General features: G+C 47.4%; 1 long non-coding RNA gene across 1 annotated transcript in view; it reads left to right on the top strand.

The window, feature by feature from the left end:
- The first annotated feature begins 402 nt into the window (after positions 1-402).
- The window catches only part of LOC111164120 (uncharacterized), a 51,380-nt gene continuing 45,323 nt past the window's right edge, over positions 403-6,459 (top strand). Inside the window, exon 1 of the long non-coding RNA XR_002641935.2 lies at positions 403-5,181. This is a non-coding gene — a long non-coding RNA (uncharacterized LOC111164120). The remainder of the gene's footprint in view (positions 5,182-6,459) is intronic.

Below are 6,459 nucleotides of genomic sequence, written 5' to 3'. Positions count from 1 at the left end.
ACAAACTGGCGGTTTCTTAAAAGGTTAGACATAGAACTACCATATGGCCGAGCAATTCTCTTCCTGGTGTATATCCAACAGAATTGGATAGATACTTGCACACCCATATTCATAGCATCATTATTCACAATAGCCAAAAGATGGAAACAACGCAAGTGTCCATGAACAGATGAATGGATAAAGAGATATGGTACATCCATATAGTGGAATATTATTCAGCCATGAAAAGGAATGAAGTTCTCACACATGCTACACATGGATGAAGCCTGGAAGCATTTGCTTAGTGAAATAAGTCAGACACAGAAGGATAAATATTGTATGATGCCACTTATACAAGATACTTGGCATAGACAAACTCATAGAGGCAGAAAGTAGAATGGTGGTTACCAAGGGCTGGGAGGAGGGGGAAAGGAGGAGTTATTATTCAACGGGTACAGAGTTTTTGTTGGGGATGATGAAAAAGTTTGGGTGTAGATAGCATAGTGGTTAAACATTATGAATTTTTTTTTTTTTTTTTTTTTGCGGTACGCGGGCCTCTCACTGCTGTGGCCTCTCCCGTTGCAGAGCACAGGCTCTGGACGCACAGGCCCTGGACGCACAGGCCCAGCAGCCATGGCTCATGGGCCCAGCCACTCCGCGGCATGTGGGATCTTCCCGGACCAGGGCATGAACCCGTATCCCCCGCATCGGCAGGCAGACCCCCAACCACTGCGCCACCAGGGAAGCCCAAATTTGCCAGTTTTTTACTGTTACTGAAGTTTGGGTCCGAACCCTGACAGAGTTGAAACCAAGAAATTTCCATTTTGATTTTGTGAGTGATTTTTGCATTCTAGGGAAGAAGGACGTTAGCTCTTGGAGTTAATTTGTCCTTTTGTTCTGGAAGGAACGCTTTGATGAGGCTTTTCTTTTATTTGTAAGTCATCAGGTATAAGGCTAGATGTTATGGGACAACCTTCCAGGAGAGAGGACCTATCCTGGTCACATGTGATGGAGCAGTGCTTTAGTGAGAAAAAAGAAAAGGTAGTGGTGATGAGGAAGGCCAGTGGCATGTGGGGCTGCTGATATCTACTTGAAGTTTCTTCTTCTGCTCTGTAATTCCCTGGTGTTAGGCTAGAGTCCTCAGTAGATGCTGTTAAACTGTTGTTGTTTTCACTGTGCTTTGGAGAACTGTGAGGGTCCTTGGGGGAAAGAGAGGCAGCTGGTGCTGACCAGGAGGGGCAGCAGTGAGAGACAATAAGAAATAACCAGGGGCTTCCCTGGTGGCACAGTGGTTGAGAGTCCGCCTGCCGATGCAGGGGACAGGGGTTCGTGCCCCGGTCCGGAGAGATCCCACATGCCGCGGAGTGGCTGGGCCCATGAGCCATGGCCGCTGAGCCTGCCCGTCCGGAGCCTGTGCTCCGCAACGGCAGAGGCCACAACAGTGAGAGGCCCGCACATCGCAAAAAAAAAAAAACAACAGGATGACTCTGGGGACAAGGACATCCTCCTAGGGAGTCCCCAACCGATGAGAGGAGGAATGGGGACATAGCTGGATTTTCTGTTATGGGTTACTCAGGAGAGGGTAGCCTGCGAGGGCTGGAGAACGTGGGATGTCCAGGCTACACGCACTCAGCCACAGGAGGAAGTCTTTCAGACACTGTCAATTTAACATTTAATACTAGCATGTAAGTAATATGCTCTGGGTGTGGACTCATCCCTGGGGGATTCGATGAGCCCAACAGCCCTCTAGCTGTGTTGTTATCATCCTACCCACTTGTCTTCATCTTTATTTTCTGTAGATTGTTGGGGTTTCTTTTTAATTACAAAAGTTATCTGTACTCCTCATGAAAATCCAAATGATGCAGAAGCCCATCGGAGAACATTTTGTCAAGTGTTATGTTAAAATCAAGATGCACCAGGCCTGTGGCATTTGCCAGATCTCTTTGGCAGGGAGGTGCTTGTTGGCTTGGTATGCCTTCTTGTTGGCCCTGGCTCCCTCTCCCAGCTCTAGAATGTGGTCCTGAGGTCCATGACCATAAGCATCCTGAATGAACAAGGATGTGGGCAGACACTTGAACTAGTAGGAGAATCACATTTGCTTTTAGGTTCCTCAAGGTGGTGTTGTCCCTTAGCAATAGTATTTGAGGGCCTAGCTAGGGTTTTATGAGTGGCAATGGAAATAGCATCTAGAAGAATATTCTGTTACTTTATATGGTAAAATGTAGACTTTTAAGTTTTACACAAAGGTAGTAGAGATCTGTTGCTTTTAACTGCCTTACATCCTTTCCCTCTTCTTTTGCAAACAGCACCCCAATTTGGGGGAACCACTCCTTTCCCATACTTGACCCCAGTGGTCTGTGAGGGGCCACCCCTATACCCTGGCTCTTTGGATGAGCGTGTGACCTAGGCCTGAACAAGAGTGACGTGTCCTCCTATCACAGTGACCTCAGAGAGGGTCAAGTGGTCCAGTGGGCCAGCCATGGTCAGACCCAGGACTTTTTGCCTCTGTTATCATTAAAGAAAGGCTCTCCACCTGCAGAGCTGCTCCACTGGGGGAAGTCAGCCTGAATTCAAGTGGCCACCTTTGTCCCCACAGATGAGCCCTGAGCCAGGCTGAGAGATGGGGAAACTCAGGTGCCAATGACATCGTTTGCTCATAGGGGTCCAGCTGTATCTGAAGCCATCCCTGAAATTCTCCATCTAAACCAATTTGAATGGAGTTTCTGTCACTGACAGCTAAGAGGCCAGAATAAGGTTATCCTTTTGACAACTAAAATGTATCTACTTGGAGAAAATAACTGGATTGGTAGTTGTATTTTGTTTTTTCTATATTGAATGTATCAATTATTAGATATATGAATGTATGAGTGGAAGAGACCAAATGAGGCTGTTTTCAATTATTGTACAAGCAATATTTGGAGTTTCTTAAGTTCGTGAGAGTTTTATAATACTCAGGCAACAATTGGGCAAGGTAAACACGAGGAAAGGTGATTCCCATGCAGTGTCCAAATTATTGGAAAAACATCTTCAATTCTTTAGTTTATGACAAGTTAAGACAACTATCCCCATCAACTCCTTAGTTCAAACTACAAAAATGGAGGAGGCAAAGAAAGGAAGTATAACAGACGGAGTGCATGACATTAAATGCAATTAAATGCATTAAAAGCAGTTTTGGGGAACACTGCCTTTCCTCACAGAACGGACACAGCACCACCAGTTCTTGTCTGTTTTAGATGCTGTCCACTCACAACAGGTGACTGGTAGGCCAGTGCCACACTCAGTCTATCGTTTTTTCCTGGACTTCTGGGGAAATGCCTTTTTTGATGTGTGTGTATAAGTGTGATTTTCTTAAGTCTTCGTTGACTGACAGGTATGATCCAGACCTCAGACTAAGAGACAGGGAAGCCTACATCAGGTATGATATGGAGTCCTTGTGTGGCCTTGAAAAAGCCACTTAACTTCCTGGCCTCAGTTTCCCTGTCTGCAAAACAAGGCTCATAATCCAAATCTAGATGCCTCCCTGGGCTGCCGTGTGCATTAATTACTATTTATCGGGCAAGTGGAAGTTGAGCTGTGTTAATTATTATTATCATTTCTGGGTTTTTCAGCCATGTTGAAGCCAAGCCCTTGCCTTGTTTTTAGTTCCTGAGTTCTGACAAGGTATAGCCCCAGGTGGTGAGAAGGGCCATAAATCCAGGCCAATCAGCAGATTTATGCATGTCTCACCACAAGGGACTGGCCCCGGGAGGCTCTGTCAGCCACAGGCTTTGGTTCTGGAGTTCCAGGGCAGCCCAGAGACCCACAGGCTTTACTAGAACCTCGTTGGAACAGAGCAAGAGTTGTGAGGCTGCTTCCACACTCCTGTCCCTCGCCTCTTTGTGTACCTGCCATTTAATTTACTAAGGAGTCTGGAGATCAATAAGAGACGCTCACCCTGTCATTAGACAAGGTCCTAAATTGCAAGTTACAGGTGGAGAAGCTTCAGAAGTGTTGTGATCACTCATGAAGAAAGATGACTAATCGCTTTCTTCTGGTCACTTATTTGGCTGATGACTTCGGTTTCTACTCTCTAAGTACAACAGTTATCAGATTTCCATGTAAGTGGGTAGCTGACAATTGGCACATCCAGCTTCACTGACTACGCTTGTGGGTTGACCTAGTCGCAGATGCCTCGTTGTGCTTTTCCCAGAGTCATTTAAACTTCAGGGCACGGGTGAAGGAGAGAAAGCTCACCTCACCCCACCTGCTGCCATCTGCTTCCCCACTCAGGATCACTGCTGAGTGTCTGGGAGACACTGCACTTTTAATCTTTTGCAGGGAGGTTAATCTCCTCATATCCAGTGCAAGTTGGATAAACAGTACCAGCAAGTTTGGGTCTTGGCCACGTGTAGAACCCTGGAGTTTAGAAAATGATGCCCAAATCCATGGGCATTCTGAAGAGGAGAAGGGGTGAAGCTGACCGTCCAGGGCACAGATGCCACCTATATCCTGTATCATCTCACTTGGCAGGGGCTGGAACAATCTGATTTTAGGAAAATCCTAAGCCCCCTGGTGAAGCACCATGCTTACCCACCGAGGACTGAGTCCCATTGTCCAAGTGCAGATCACGTCCCTGCCTGTGTGCTTGACATCCTCGTCAAGGGACATGCCCACATCTATTTGCACTGATTCATAACCGTCTCCTTCCAAATTTTGTTCTTGATGTTGATACCATCCCCCGACTCTTCACCCCACATGCCCCGGCCCTCACTTTCCCCAGATCTGCAATCCCCTGGCGGACAGGCAGGTCCCGCCTGGCTCTTTCGTCTGCTCAGCACAGCAGGCAGACAGCAGGGATAGTGGTGAGTGCTAGTTAACTAATTAATGATTATAAAGCACTTTGAAAACATAAAGAACTAGATAAATGCCAAGTATTATTATTATTAATGATGAGAAGGCTGTTTAGTCATCCTTTGCCTTGAACTCAGCTCACTGCCCCCACTGTGGCCGCAGGCTGATCTGTGAACTAGGATGAGAGCCCTCCTCCTCTCTGCAGGCGCTGTTTCACACTGAGTCAGTGACCAAGGTGAAGGGCAGGGGCCAGGAAACCTCTCCTCGTCTCCCACCTGCTCTCGAAGCACTGCCTGCTTTGCGGCTGTCATGCTAACGTTTACCGAAAGCCAGGCTCTGAAACTGCCGCTCTGTTTCCCATTCACCTGTTTGGTAAGTTCGCTGATGTTTATTTGATTTCTTGATTACGGTGATTAGAACGTCTCTGTGTGAGGGCAGGATGGAGCCCAGAGTGAAGCCCTACTTTCCATTTAGCGGATGGACTCACTTGTTCACGTGATCTGATCATTTTCTCTTTTACGTATTTTTAGGCCTGAACTCTTTTCTAGATACTCCTATGTACACGTGCTCATTGACAGAGTAGCTCTGTGTGCTGGGGAAGGCAGGTGGTGTTTTCCCCATTTTACAGACATTAAGGCCCCAGGGCGTCTAGAACCTAGTGACAGGGCCAGGGTGCACCCAGCTCTCCTGAGCCCCAGACTGAGCAGTGCCCTCCGACACGGGCAGTGATTGCAGCAGACTCCAGACACCTGGCAGGATATGCCAGAAGACATTGAAGAGGCTCCCTGATACATTTGCCCGAGGCAAACCCTCTCAGGAGCACCTGGTCTCTGGGTGCTGACCGAAGCCCCAGCACTGTCCTGCCTGAGGCTTGTGATTCCAGAATCTGACATCCCATAGAACGGCAGGGCCAGAGAGGTCTCAGAATCCGTCTGTGTAATGCCCTCCCTTCACAGATGACGAATCTGAGATCCAGTCAAACTACTGGTCCAAGATGACAGAGCTGGTTAGGGAATGAGGCTTGAGGCTGGCCTTCCCACTCTGCAGCCTGGCTTCTTCCTCAATAGCCATTTGTAATTCAGGGTGGTGAGGTTTCAGGTGGTGTCATGTTCTTTTCTGTATTTTCCAAAATTTCCTTCTGAAATGATAGAACTAATCTGAAAACAAATGATTGCTCTATGTGAATACATGCAAATGTGGAGTGCTGCATTTCTCTTCCCCAAGCACAGAACTCTTCTTGGATCGGTAGATGTTCTTTCAGCGGAGGCTCAGAGGGTGCAGACATTGCTGGTTATCTTAGCCCTTTGAGCTGCTGTAACAAAATACCACAGTCTGGGTGGCTTATAAACACCAGAAATATATGGCTCCCAGTGGTGGAGGCTGAAAGTCTGAGATCAGGGTGCCCACATGGCCGGGTAAGGGCTATCCTCCAGTTTGAAGACTTCTCTTTGGGTCCTCACATGGCGGAAGGGGTGGGGGCTGTGTGGAGGCCCCTTTTTATTTTTATTATTATTTTTTTAATTAATTTAATTAATTTAATTTATTTTGGGCTGTGTTGGGTCTTCATTGCTGCACGCGTGCTTTCTCTAGTTGCTGCGAGCGGGGGCTACTCTTTGTTGCGGTGCGTGGGCTTCTCGTTACGCTGGCCTC

The sequence above is a fragment of the Delphinapterus leucas genome, chromosome 12 (assembly GCF_059928025.1).
Source record: "Delphinapterus leucas isolate spDelLeu-1000000601 "Yukka" chromosome 12, BTC_Dleu_Yukka2, whole genome shotgun sequence".
NCBI classification, from domain to species: Eukaryota; Metazoa; Chordata; class Mammalia; order Artiodactyla; family Monodontidae; genus Delphinapterus; species Delphinapterus leucas.
Note: the sequence above shows the minus strand (reverse complement) of the source record. Positions and strands in the feature narration are given on the sequence as shown.